At 36.8% G+C, this 15,076-nt stretch overlaps 1 long non-coding RNA gene across 1 annotated transcript; it reads right to left on the reverse strand.

The window, feature by feature from the left end:
- Positions 1-634: 634 nt before the first annotated feature.
- Positions 635-9,695, reverse strand: LOC111822239 (uncharacterized). Its single transcript, XR_002825529.1, has 5 exons — positions 9,142-9,695; positions 3,894-3,996; positions 2,965-3,503; positions 968-1,023; positions 635-777 (listed from the first exon to the last, which is right to left on the reverse strand). It is a non-coding gene; the product is annotated as an uncharacterized LOC111822239 (long non-coding RNA).
- Positions 9,696-15,076: the final 5,381 nt, after the last annotated feature.

The following is a 15,076-nucleotide window of genomic DNA, read 5'->3' on the forward strand; positions in this document are numbered from 1 at the left end:
CTGTTTCATGAGAAACTATTTGTTCTGTAAGCCTTCACCTGAAGTACAATAAAACAAATAAATAAATAAATTCACAATTCTCACTAGCAGCTGTAACTCTGCCACAGCTGTCCCACATGTTTAGTTTGGCCTTGTGTTTTAATTTACAGATTTACATGGAACAACATAGACTTAACTGTTGGTGACATGTATGGATCGAGCTGCCTGTAATAGGTTCCCCTGCCTCCTTTTTTGGACTTCTGTCTTGGTATTAACACATAATTTACTATTTTTTCAGCCTCTGGTTCTGCATTACAGTGGCCTTTCTTTTCATGAACAAATGGTTCCTGTGCAAAATTTTGGGTAATAACATCTTGACAAGAGAATACCTCAGTAATAAGTAACAAGGAAAATGACTCTGAGGCTCCTCAGTGATAGTAAATATCAGTTACTCCCTTACCCTGATGGCTAATTTCAATGATCTGGAGGGATAATAGAAAGAGAGTAACGGCTATTGCTTTTCCACTTCTTATTACATACTAGGTGCTATGGTATATCTGAATTACTTTGCTTGTACAGTTTTATGTAGTTCTCTCTTACAGAAACATGCACACACAAAAAACTATAAAGCAGATACATCGATGCTTACATTTTAAAAGTTAAACAGTCGAGGCACAGAGCATGGCTTTGAAATCTTGATATTAAAGGACCAGTATGATATGGCCGCTGACTGATTGGAATAGATGCTGGTTGCATACAGAGAGGACTGTTGTACTGGTGCTTATACCACTAGTGATGCTGGCGGGGAATGTGAAAAAAACATTAAATCAGTTAGCATTGCATTTAGCTTTTCAAATAACAATGGCTTAACAAATACGGGGTTTATTTCTTTTACACAATAATAAATCAACGATTACATTGGTCCTAGATCATATGTGCCTTCACAGAGCCATAATGTACCCAGACCCTTTTTATCTCCTTGTTTTACCTATGGATTGTGTCCTCATGATTAAAAGATGGCTGTTGAACCTTCACAAGTCATGCCTGCATGAGATGAAGAACGGTGGGAAGGAAGGAGAGGAGGCAGAATAAAGACTGGTGAACAACAAAGCGTCAAAGAGAAATACTGATATCTTTTAAAAAGCTCTCCTTTAATCCATCACCTGAACACATTGATTAGTGATACTCCCAGACATTAGGTGCCTCCTTATGTGATGCAATATGAAGCACCCATATAGAATTATGTATTATTTTTTTAATGCAGTATTTTTGCCAAGAAGTTGAACTTTAATTTAATCAATGAACACTTAGGCTAATTTCCAGTTTATAGGAAGTACATGGCTAAAGGACACCAAGAAGAAGCAATCATACAAATTCAGAATATAGACTCTCTGGGTGGCACAAACTGTTAAGTGCTCCACTACTAACCAAAAAGTTGGCAGTTCGAACCCACCCAGAGACATATCAGAAGAAAGGCCTGATAATTCACTTCTGAAAAGTCACAGCCTTGAAAACCCTATGGAACACAGTTTTACTCTGCAACACATGGGGTCATCATAAGTTGGAATCGACTCGACAGCAACAAGTTTGGTATTTTTGGTTAAAGGGGTTTTAACAAAAAATTAAACATAAAGAAAAAAGCGTGGATCAAATTACTCCAGATTAAAGGAGGCTTAGGATAGGAACTCTCCTTCATTACAGGTGGAAATGCAAGATTGTGCAGCAGCTCTGGAAGACAGTCTGGCACCCTCTCACAAAGCTAAACATAATTTTATCATATGATCTGGCAATCGTAATCCTAGGTGTTTACCCAAATGAGCTGAAAACTGCCACGCATATGCATGTTTAGAGAAGATTCATTCAAATTTTCAAAAAATTGGAAGCAACTAAGATGCCCTTCATTAGAAGCATAAATAAACAAACTAGGGCATATCAACACAATGGAGTATTATTCAACACTAAAAATAAATTAACTACCAAGCCACAAAAAGACATGGGGGGGATCTTACATGCATATATTTAAGCAAAAGAAGCCACTGTAAAAACTATAGAGACAGTAAAAAGATTAGTGGTTGCCAGAGGTTTGGGGTGGGTGGAAAGGGGAGACAAATAGGTGGAGCAATGGGAATTTTTAAGGCAATGGAACTATTCTCTATAGTATTGTAATGGTGGATACATGACACTATGCATTTGTCAAAACCCATTGCACTATCCAGCTCAAACAGTGAACCCTAGAGTGAACTATATAGACTTTAGTTAATAATAGTGTATCAGTATTAGTTTTTCAATTGTAAAAATGCACTACACCAATGTAAAATGTTTCTAATAGGGTAAACTGTTGGCAAGGGTAGAGGAAATATACAGAAACTGTACTTTCTGCTCAATTTTTCTGTAAACCTACAATGGCTCTGAAAAATAATGCTTATCTTTTAGACAATAAAAAAAAAAAAGGAGACTTTACAATCAATTACAATGAGTAATCCTTGCTTGCATCTTGATTCCAAATAAATTTTTGAGATAACTGAGAACATTTGAATTGGCCTCAGTTTTACATGACATTAAGGAAATGTTGATTTTAGGGGTGTGGTAATGGCATTGTAATTTTGCTAATAAAACTGTTCTTACTTTTAAAAGATGCATATGGAAATGTTTAGGGTTGAAATGATATGGTCAGATATTTGTTTAAAATCTTTAGCAACAACAATAACAGCAATAAATAGAAAGTGGGGCAAAAGGAAGAGAGCAGAGAAAGAAGAGGGAGAGGGTGGTCAATTCATAGATTCTGCTGCAGGACTGAAAGTGAAAAAAAGAAGGAAAAAAGAAAATGACCCCCAAAATGTTAAAACTAGGAAACACGGTCCCAAAGGGTCGGACTTTTCTTTCATTTCTGTTTCTCTTCAGGCTATCCTTGTACCAACCTGCAAATTCCCTGGCATTTCACCATTAGAAGTTATTCATTTCTTTCTACTTAGAATTGATACTCACTTCTCCTTGATTTCACCAATAGCCACCTACGTACATTTGAATATGGAGCCGACTTTACCGATGGTGGGGGAGATAGTAGACGTTCATATTGCAGAAGAGCGAACTACTGAAAATTGTTGTTTGGTATCATCAAGGTCAAGTTGATTTCAATTCATAGCGACCCCATGTGACAGAGTAGAACTGCCCCATAGAATTTTCTTGGCTGTAATCTTTATGGAAGTAGATTGCCAGGTCTTTCTCTGTGGAGCTGCTGGGTGGGTTTAAACCACCAACCTTTTGGTTAGCAGCTGAGCAATTAATGGTTGCATCACCAGGGATCCTTCTTACTTAAAATTAATCTCAGGCTTTGGCCTCCCATCATATTGCTCAGCCCTTCCCATTCTAGTTCTCTCTAACATCTCCCAGAAAGTTTCCTATACATTATTATGCAGAGCAAAGTAGCTGTCCCCTCTTGTTCACAATTCCAGATTCTCAGTGCGTCTGGTTAATGATACAGGATCTATTTTGAGTTTCATGCTTTTTCTTTTCCACTTCTGTCCCTGTAAGAAAAAAGATATAACAAGATTTGCTTCTTCACTGATATAAACTGTGCCACCTCACAACATCCCCAACTCCAGAAAGCAAAACTAGCTATAGTCAATTTTGGTTTTAAATATCTTTTATTTTCACTTTGAATGCATTTACCTAATTGAAATCATATTTTATGATTTTATTTTTATTTTATTCTTTTCTCATATCCTTAAGTGTTTTTATTAACAGTTTTAACATTCTTGTTTTTTGTAAGCTTACCAAAAAAAAAAAAAAAAAAAAAAAAACCTGCTTTTATATATCCTTCATTCCTGTCAACCACTGTGGAAGATTAGCTATATTCTTGTCTGTCTCCATAATCATATTATTTGAGAATACATTGAATAAAGATTTTTCCTTACTTTGATTGCTGGAACAATGTATATTTAGTAATAGTCATAGTTGTGTTAATAATATTAAAGTGTTTAATGCTGAGCAAGCAACTGTGAGCTTCTGTTTTTCCATCTGTAAAAGGAAGAGTTTAGAATGAATGATCACTAGTGACCCTTCCAACTTTAAGTTTCTACTAAAACTCTTGTTTGTTTCTTTTCCAGAATTAAGGAAATTCAACAGTATATATTAGAAAATTAACTTTTCAAAGACAGTATTCAAAGTCCTCTTAAAATTTGATTTCTGTCCTCTTAATATCTTTGCCTAAGAAGATAAAATTCATAAGATTTACTTTACCAAGTTACAACAAAATTCTGTATGGATGACAAACTCAGATATAGACATTATTGACTAGTTTACCGCACTGAATTCACACACAGCATCAAAGCTTTTGTATCCACAGACAGAGCTGGAAACTGAGAGCCACTTTTTTTTGTGGTAGGTCGGGGGGTTGACTTCAGAGAGATACAAAGTTGCAGACTAAAGATCTACTAAGTGGTGGTAATGTCAGTGGTATTCAATGTCTTTAAAAGTGAAATATCCCCAGACTTTTAATCTATCTGTTTGAGCAGCATCACCCATGAGCTCTAACAAATGCATGCAAATAGAGGACAAGGTTTCCCTCCACAATGTCTATGCCAGCCAGTACTGAGGTGATGTTTAATGAAATACTGCTGGGCTGGAGATTTGTAAAGAGGGGATAGCAGTAGGATCCCCAAGGAGCTCTTGGATTGGGAGTTGAAGAGGATAAATTCAAGCAGGGAAAGCAGAAGAAATGCTTTAAGGATGCACAGAATCTCAGCTTCAAGTAATGCACCCAGGATATGGATTGCTGGGAAATCATGAAGAACGGAGTCATTGTTTTTGATCAATGCTTCAGGTTGACTAAATCTAAAGTATAGACTTGTGACTAGCAGTAGGCTAAATGGATGCACTAGAACCACATGAATTCAGACCCATAATAGAGAATATATGAATAATTTAAACAGTGCTGATCTGATGCTTTCTTTTGAACTACCTGTATGTGCATGGGGGTGTGGAGAAGAGGGAGCTCTTTGTTTATTCAATTACAAGGTGAAAATTTGAATTCCTGAGACTACACAGATTTGTTTGTTAGAATCACCAATTTTAAAAGGACAAACACAAAATTGACCATTACAAATCATTAGTTTGCACTTGTAATAGGTTTCTCAATGTTTTTCACCAGGAAACCCCTTGTTAACTGGCTTATTTTATAACTCTTAATCAATTAAAGAGTATTTTATCATTTAGATTTCTCATTAACTTAGAACACATTTCTATATCATTTTCGTTAATTGTCTATGATTTACTTATCTTGAAAATAGAAACTAAGGTTTATCATGAGCTTACTATGTACCAATGCTGGACTAGGTAAGTCATATGCATTTTTCCATCAAATATGAAAAACATCATGCCTATTGTGTTCTATAATCACTTCTATTATATAACCAAGGAAGCTGGGAGTGTGTGAGAGTAAGTAACTACCAAGTCTGCACTGCTAGTGAATGGTAAAGCTGGGACTAAGTCTTGTATCTCTTTGTCTCCTAGAATAATCACCTTCTAATATCTCACTATCATGTATGAAAACGGACAAGTTGTGCTTTACCAATTTCAGAATCTCAGTAACTCTTAGGTGATCCTTTCCTACTTTACAAATTTGTAATGCAATCAGGTTTTTAATCATTAATCAACTAGCATGGATTTGGTGTGTTTTGACTACTTTCAGCACCTCTAGTAAACTCTGTGGTTGAATTCTCACTATTAATTCCACTCCAGCTGATAATAAAATAAGTCATGGTAATCCCAATTCTCTTGCCTAGCCAGGGAAATGAAAGGCAGGTGTACTAGTGCTTTAAGGAATGACACGGCAAAGAAGAATGAGGCCACCTTCTTCTCGTAGGAAGAGCCAGCTTTAGGATGAAGCCAACACTGGTGGATGAGATAAAGAACTTGAGTTATCACATTGTGAGCCTCTGAATCTACTGACTCTAAATCTCGCCCTGCAAACTGCTGTGATTTATACATTTCATATTTTTAAGCCAGTTGACATTGGGTCTCTTGTTATTTGCATACAAAAGTAAGAGTAGTAAGAAAACATGGTTTATAGGTCAGAGGATCAAATTGAATGAGCTTGAAAGCCAGGAAAAGTGCATAACTTGGCACTGTAGAAAATAAAGTCCATTCTCACTTTAAAATGGAAGCTTTATAGGATGCAAATGCCATTAATACTACTGGCCAGGCACTGTAATTATGCAACATAGATGCTTTGGTGGAGAGTGGTGAGGCTTTACCCTAATATTAAAGGTATAAAGTGAATAGAGCTTGTGGTAGAGAGAATGCAGGGGATGAACCCAATCTGTGGTAAGAAATGATAGGATTTTTATTCACTTATGCCAGAATATCAGGTAGATTCTTGGGATAGTGAAGAGGAGAAAGGCAAAGATGAATATACATTTTCTAGGCTGGATAATAAGAAGAATAAATAACAGGTATAAACCTTTGTTATTTGCCTATCATTATTTTAAGTGCTTTGCACATATTGACCCATTTAACTATCAAAAAAAAAAAAAACACTTATGTGATAGCTATCATTATTTCACTTTTACAGATGAGAGAACAAAGTAACTTGGCTAAATCACACAACTAACAAATGGCAGTGCTAGGATACAAACCCATGCAGATAATGTCAGATATGGGGTTTTTAGGGAAAGAATTTGGCCATGGCAAAATTGTCAAGAGCTGAACTGAGCTAAGAAGGCTGAGATGAGCTGCCAGGTATCAGGGTAGCTGATATGGACAAGCTGAAATGAAATAACAGTCAAATTATAAGCAAGAGGCTCAATCAATTATAAGCAAGAGGTTAAATTAGAGCAAATGCCAGCTCCTCGTCTTTTCCCATATCCCCCATGGAATGACACTACTGGATGGGAGTCAGATGCATCACTGAATATGAGAGGGATGTCTAACTGTTGAGGGAGCGCTGAACAAAAGGCTCCTGCTGTTTTATGGACCTGTAAGTCAGGAGGAAGAGCCCTGCTAGCGCAGTGGTTAAAGTGCTCTGCCGCTAACCGAATTGTCTGCAGTTTGAACCCACTGGCTGCTCAGTGGGAGAAAGATGTTGCAGTCTTCTTCTGTAAAGAATTACAGCCTTGGAAACCCTGTAGGGCAGTTCTACTCTGTCCTATAGGGTCGCTATGAGTCGGAATTGATTTGATGGCAATGGGTTTGGTTTTGATTTAGGTCAGGAGGAGGGCAAGGGGGAAGGGCTAAAAGTGAAAAAGTATTGGGTACTGAATTAGAATAAAGTGTCTTCGAGTTTCCTCCCCACTTCCGCAATAAGGAGGTTTCAGCAGGGATAACTGAGAAAGGCCTCTGCCAAAGGCCTTCCATAAAGAGGCTTCCGAGTGGAGGTGTCCAGACTAGGAATTCAAATTGCATAAGAGCATGGCCAGCCAAGAGGCCCTGAGTCCTTGACTACAACTCCCTTCAGAGACTGCAACTTGGCGCTGGCCCTCGCATTTATGGCGGCCGCGCTCGCCCTGGCCAATGCCGGCATGGAGATGTATGACCTGCTGGTAGGCTGCAGCCAAAGCGGCACTCCTGGCCCTGCGCCCACCTGGCTGCTGGGCCCCACGTGGCTCCAGCTGAAGTGAGCTACCAACACTGGCCTCGCTGTGATGCTCATTTTCGCATTTTCGAGTAACTCCGATTTTCAAATAAAGCCCTAGTCTTTGGAACCTAACCATGTTGATAAGTGAGGAGTGGGTGTATAGCAAAACTAATAACCGAAACCAAACCTGTTGCTGCCAAGTTGATTCCAAGTCATAATGACCCTGTAGGATAAAGAATTGCCCCATAAGGTTTCCAAGACTGTAATCTGTATGAAGACAGATTGCCACATCTTTCTTCCTTGAAGAGGCTGTCGAGTTCGAACCTTCCAACCTTTTCTGTTAGCAGCCGAGTGCTTACTACTATGCAACCATAGCTCCTTAGCAAAACTAATACAAGAGATTATTCTTATCTGAGCATAAAAAACAAGCATGCAAAATATAATTTTTAAATGACAAATTTACTAGATATCCAGTTAAGTTAGACTGTGAGGAGCAGGTTGGAAAGTCTAACATTCGTTTAAGAGTGTGTTCAGACAGAATGCAAAAGCACTGTTCTCTCCTCTTTTAATGCTTTTCGGGATTCTGATACTCTGCAGCATCCAGCAGAGTGTTTTATGTAAAAACAGTGCTCATAAATTTGTGAGGAGAGAAGGAATAAAAATACTTTTACTGGAGAAAATATGACTTAGGTCATGTTTCTTTCCCTCCAAACCCCACCCTCTGAAAATGTGGCGAGGGCAATTCAATTTGTGTTTTATCTGAGGTGATACTCTGCTAATACATCCACTCCGGATGGTGAGGGAGCAGCAAAGGGGTTACTGAGGCAGAATTGGACTAATCAAGTTTCCATTTCCATTCCGCCTAAAGGGAAAGATGACACCTGCTTGGGCAGCTTCAGAGTGTTGAAATCCTTTTTGCTTTCATGTGGTTACTATGTATATTCTCTGGTGGATTAAATGAGAGGAATGCATTATATAGTTTTAAACTCTGATGCCCCATTAAGATGAATATGCACCTAATGAGCTGAAAAATTACCGATGCTGCTTCCGCCTCCCCCTCCCCCAGTCATAGGGAACTAGCTAATCAGGATGGGAGTGTGTGTTCTGTGTTCTTGAACCACTGGCTATGAAATGTGGCCAGCGATCATATTCAAATGCATGTTTAGTATATTAACAATATAAGCAATAAGTGATGTTTCAGTTAATAGGGAGGAAAGAACAGTTTGTCTTTTAAAAATGAATGCAGTAGTTTTATGCAGTTTGGATGTAAATAGGCATAAAACCCAGTGGAAATTATTCATAGGACAAATGTACTTAATAGTGCTGTCAGTATTTTGTAATTCAAGTAACTACCTTCACATATACATCTCACCCAAACATATAGAATATTTTGAAAAAGAAGCAGTTTTTGTCACCTTAGTAACACTCGAGGTTTATGAAAAAGCTGTAATATAGCAATTCAAGGCAGGCCAAATTTAAAATATGTCCTTGTTGCTTAGGTCAGGTGATATAGGAATGAAGCGGTTTCAGGGGACAACACCAGGAACTGAAGCCAACTATATTCTAGTGTTATTCACGGATATTCCTACCTGCCAAGTGGAGTGCGGCAAGTTGTATTCACACTGTGATCTATGAGCATGGATACGAAGCTCAATTTTCTCTCAAGGGAAATCTTCTAATAAGCAGTTGACAGAGCAAAACACAGTCAGAAGGGAACAAATGAAAAATCTAATAAACATGATGCAATTTTTTTTTTAAACAAGACATTTTATAATGGGTAATTCAAAGCAAAGATTCAGCTTCCGTGTAAAGAAATCATTACAGAAAACCTGATGGTGACACTAATCCCGAGGTAGGCTTCCTCCTAAGACATCACTTGCCTTGCAGCAAAGTTTATGTTTCTTATTTACTGACCTTACACAAAGTTTAAGAAAAAAAATTCTGCATATATATTTAGTTGGGTATTGTTCTATTTAGAGTATTGTATAAGGTAAATATATATAATAAATAGTGAAATGGCTTTCAAATGCTGTTAATCCTACATATGATTTTATTCTAGTTTGAGAAATATTAATTCATTGTTCTTAAAGAGTTATGCAAAAGAAGATTACAGTTTTGTTAGAATGGTATTTAATTTCCATTAAGTATCAGAACAAAGAGCAAACCCTTAAGTCAAGGGCAAGAGTTCAAATCCTTTATATAAAAGAAGGCACAAAAAATTGTATTGCTTATTAAAACAAAACAAAACCCATTGCCACAGAGTTGATTCCGACTCAGAGCTACCCTATAGGACAGAATAGAACTGCTCCATAGGGTTTCCAAGGAGCGGCTTGTGGATTCAAACTGCTGACCTTTTGGTTAGCAGCTGTATCTCTTAACCACAATCTACATGAGTATGAGGATACAAAAGGCCACGAAAATATACAATTTTTACATAATTTTGGAGTCAACATTTTCCAAGGCTTTTGAGTAATTCATGAGAGGCAATATTTCAGAGTATAATTATAATGAAAAACACAAATAAGACCAAACGATGCATTTCCAGGAAGAATTCATAAATAATTTGGAATTTATTAGCTTCCTAAATGCAAATTTTCATGAAGATGTTTGGTAAAGAGAAACATTTCAAATTACCAAAAATTAATGCAGATAAATATTTAGCCTAATTTCAGTACTTCCTAGATTTGTAATGGTAAAATAAAAATGAATATAGCTTCAATTCAAAGAAATTTCCCCTTTTCATAATTCTGGAACACCTTGTAAATTATTTATAATCAGTTTGAAATTATGTGCACTTGTTACATTTCAAGCTTAATATAATTGTCCAATAATATAGTCCAATGACATATAGATTAATAAAGTTTTCATCATTCTACTGCTTTTTCATTTCTTCAGTTTTCATTTGTACAAACTTCCAATTTTTATTAGTAAAAAATTTTCATATTTTAAAGTTCTAGAATCATTATCATTAAAATGCAGAGCAAAAATGTCTTCTTATCAATAATCATAAAGATTTAACAATTTAGACACTATTATATTTGTCAATAATTTAAACATAAATTAATCAGAGTAATTAAGTAAACATATTTATTACTTAAAGCATTTTAAAAATAAGTATTATTTTCTATAAAATTAAACTTTCATTATCTTTGATTGGATCATAAAATGTATATATGACAAGTTGGTGTCTTTAAACCATTAACTGTTCTATTTCATAAGAAACATATTTGAAACTTGGAACAGTCAACTAAAGAAAAAAGGTCTAGAAACACATATAAATTTGATTTTATGTTCAATATGCAAACATTTTGAGTATTTATCAGCGTGTAATTTTTGTTTTAAAATTCTCTTTTATGATCTTATGCTTTGAGACAGAAAACACAGATATAAAGGGCATGCTGACAAAAGCATGAATATACTCAAGATTTGACAAATTCAAGGATGATAGATACGAAATGGTCTGCTAAGAGGAAATTGTAGAGAGCAATGACCCTCTTCTGGAAAACATTTCTCAGGACATATGGATCCAATTGTTTACATTTATTTTTAAATCCTAGAGAACATTATTGATTATGGAAATGAATGCACTTACATCCTTAGATGGAATAAGTAACATCAGTATTAGTATATATTCCTTGTTATTAGCTTTTTTTTGCTCTTTTTATTTAACATTTTGCCTTTATAGGAAAAATATTACTTTACATGTTATATTTTGAAAAGTTCAGAATTCCTGTGGATTTAGAATGTCCACTTGAAGGAAGGAAGCCCCAGTCTTGGCACAGCCATTTTGTGATAAACTTATTAAAGCCATTAAGATATGTGTGAAACATTTTACAAAATGTAGCTATTGACTGGTGTTCTTGCACATGTCAGAGTAATGCCTTGTTCTTCCAAATACAATTGATTCAATATGGACATAAAGTTCTCTTACATGCCATTATAAAATATCATATTCCAGCAATTGTTCCCATTTTTACTTAAATGCCAGAAGGAGATAAGATAGAAAGCCTTTTGAAAAAGTATTTTTAGAAAACACCAACTATTGCCTACAGGCTATATACATGAACTCCAAGTATGGAAACATTGAACTAAAATTTTATTTTATACAAGTATATGGTAAAATACTGTAGTCTTCAGTGCTTCCTTTTAAAAGCAGGTATAGAAGGAAGATATTAGAGATTAAAGGTTTTCCTTATTCCAGATAAGAGGAGGAAACAGAGCAGAACAGAAACAACAGATTTTATAGATTTGAGGATAAGAATGATCTCTTTCCCCTTGTGTATTTTATCCATGTTACAATTAATGTGGATAGGTATGTTTCTGTAAACTATATACAACATATCTAAAATGCATGTATGGAAAGCACTTCATTATATGCAAAGCCAAATGAAAACATGGAAAAGTCAGCCATTAATACGATAAGCTTTATTTATTATCACCTGTATGACTCTTCAATTGTTTACTTTGCAATAGGATGAGCGAAACCTCTACTGATCCTTAACAATTATGTTTAAATTCACAAGTGGTGAGCTTCCGGCCAATACGGTGCTATAGACATAAGCACCACACTGTCCCTCCACAGCAAACACCTGAAAAACTAAGTCAAACAGAGACAAATGTCAATCCTGAAACCCTAAGTATCAAATGAAGAGATAAAGAACTCAGCCAAACACTGAATGGAATAAGAAACTGACAGAGAACAGAGAGCAAGGAGGGTTACGAACAGAGATCTCCTATTAGCTAACCCAGCACGGATTCACCATCTTGGACTCCTCCTGTCAGAGATCAGAAAACAGGGAGTATGGGAAAGCAGCTTCACGGACTTCCCAGCAGGAGACAGAACAACCAGTAACCAGCGAAATATGCTTTCACACCGCCTACCTTTCTTCATCCCCACTGAAGCTCCTCTGCTTCCTGAGGCCACAGTCTCTTGGCTGGGAGGCACAAGCTTCAGTCCTGTGCCACTTGGATTCCACCCGCCCACACTGGCCAGCTCCCTGTGTGCCATTTTTTTGTTGCTGTTGTGGCTTTTTTCTGCTTCTTTTGGTTTCTTCCATACCTCTCACCACTTTTCTCTCAAATACCTGGCTCCATGTGCCATCTTTGCTTCTTCTTGAAAGGCTGTGAAATGCCACTCGACTGTGGAATTGCTTCCCAGCCTGCCCCGCCACACTGGTGGGTTTCCCAGGGCTTTTTGGGTTTTTTGTTTTGATTTGTTCTGTTTTGTTTTATTTGTTTGTTTTTCTTTTCTTGTCTTGAGAGCCTATTCTAGCCAGGCTGTACTGTGTGGCTTCAGGCTGTACTGTGTGGCTTGGGAGCTATTTCCCAAGTCTGCGCAGCTGTGTGGTGTGATCCCTGGGGACATTTCTTTTTTTGTTTTTGTTTTCCTTTCTTTCTCTTTTCTTTTTTGTATTTCTTCATTTCTCAGTTTCTCATCTCTCTATACTTACCTTCTTCCTGTCTCCTGATTACCTGGCTTTGTGTGACACTTCTATCCCTGCTAGCCAGGCTGTACCTCGTGGCCTGGAAGCCACTTCCACAGTCTTTACAGCCGCACTGGTGGATCCCTGGGGGTTTTGCTTATCTTTCTTTTTTTCTAATTTTTATTTATTTTTTCTTTTTGTTTTTCTACATTTGTCAGTCTCCCATCTCTACACTCCAATGGCAAGCTCCTTTAGCACTCTTTTTTGTTTGTTTGTTTAATTTGGCTCCTGTTTCTCTCTCCTCTTTCCCATACCCATATTAGCTCCACACATCACAATCTCCCCACTCCTCCCTGCCTAACTGCACTGTACACAGAACATCACACCCACAAGTAGAACAGGCACCGCCTACTGGAACTTGCCCTGCACTGACTCATGATACGCCCTGTTGGCCCTAGTACGTGCCACAAACAACCCATCCCAGCAACTCCCCTTCAGCTGGACCTGCATGCTGCACCATAGCTGAGTGACCAGTCATGTCCATTGGACAAGAAGGCAAAAAGTATCGGGCCCACAGACAAGCAAACAATAAAGAACACACAACCTGCCTGCTCATTAATAACCAAATAAAACAAAAAGCTGGATGAAATAAACAAATCTACAATCAACAAAAGAGGAAAATAACTACTGAATGTTCTGAAGATGGCAGACAATATCAAAACATAAAAAAAAAAAAAAACAGGACAGGATGGTTCCAGTTGGTATCCAAAATGAAACACCAGATGACTTTCCAGTAGAAGAAAAGGCACCAGAAGTACCTGATAAGGAATTCAAATCTCTAATATTCAGAATTATCCAAGAGTTGAAGCAAAAAGCAGACAAAAATGAGGAAAAAATAGACAAATTTATGGAACATACAGACCAAGAAAATGGAAGAATTCAGGAAAATAATACAGGAATAAAATACCAAAATAAATTCATAGCTAGAAATCATACAAAAACAATTAAAAATCCAGAAGATAAACAACAAGATTTCAGAAAAGGACAGTGTCATAGAAGGGCTGAGGAGCAGGTTTGAAACAATGGAAGACAGGATCAGTGAAATTGAAGACAAACACTTGGATACAACTCTGTTTGAAGAAAATCAGAAAAAAGAACAAAGAAAAATGAAGAAACCCTGAGAATTATGTGGGATACAATCAAAAGCAAAAATTTTTGAGTGATCGGAGTTCCAGAACAGGGGGATAAAACAGAAACACAGAGAGGATCATCGAAGAACTGCTGACAGAAAACGTCCCCAATATCATGAAAGGTGAAAATCTGATCATCCAAGAAGCTCAAGGAACCCCATATAGGATAGACCCTAAAAGAAAATCAGCAAGGCATATCATAATCACACTCACTAAAACCAAAGACAAAGAAAGAATCCTGCGAGTAGCATGAAAAATTGAAAAGTCACATACAGAGGAGAAACAAAAAGACTAAGCTCGGATTATTCGCCAGAAACCACCCAGGCAAGAGGCAATGGTATGACATATATAAAACCCTGAATGAAACAAATTGCCAGCCAAGAATAATATATCCTGCAAAACTCTCATTCAAATGTGATGTTTAAATTAGGACATTTCCAGATAAACAGAAATTAAGGGACTATGTAAAAACTAAACAAAATTTACTAGAATTGTTAAAGTGAGTCCTTCAGTCTGAGAACAAACAACATCAGACCACAGGCTGAATCTAGGATGCAAAATCGTACCAGACAGATACAACGTAGGAAATGAACTCTCAAGAATTATCTAAAACCAAAAGATTTACAAAAGGAAACTGGAGAGGTTAATCTGTAAATGACAACACCATCAAAACAATAAAAGAGGGAATAAATGATGTAGGTAGAGAACCTTATAATGGAGAGGAAGGCAAGGTGATACCAAGTAATAATAGACTGGTGCAAACCTAGGAAGATAAGGGTTACTTTCAAGGTAACCACAAAGAAAGTTAACAAAACTACTCATCAAAATAAAGTAGAAAAATGTAAAGTCTCAGTAAAAACAAAATCTACAAAAACAAAAGAAATGAAAAAAAAATCCACAAACAAAAGGAA

The sequence above is a fragment of the Trichechus manatus genome, unplaced genomic scaffold, assembly GCF_000243295.1.
Source record: "Trichechus manatus latirostris isolate Lorelei unplaced genomic scaffold, TriManLat1.0 scaffold00142, whole genome shotgun sequence".
Classification (NCBI taxonomy): domain Eukaryota; kingdom Metazoa; phylum Chordata; class Mammalia; order Sirenia; family Trichechidae; genus Trichechus; species Trichechus manatus.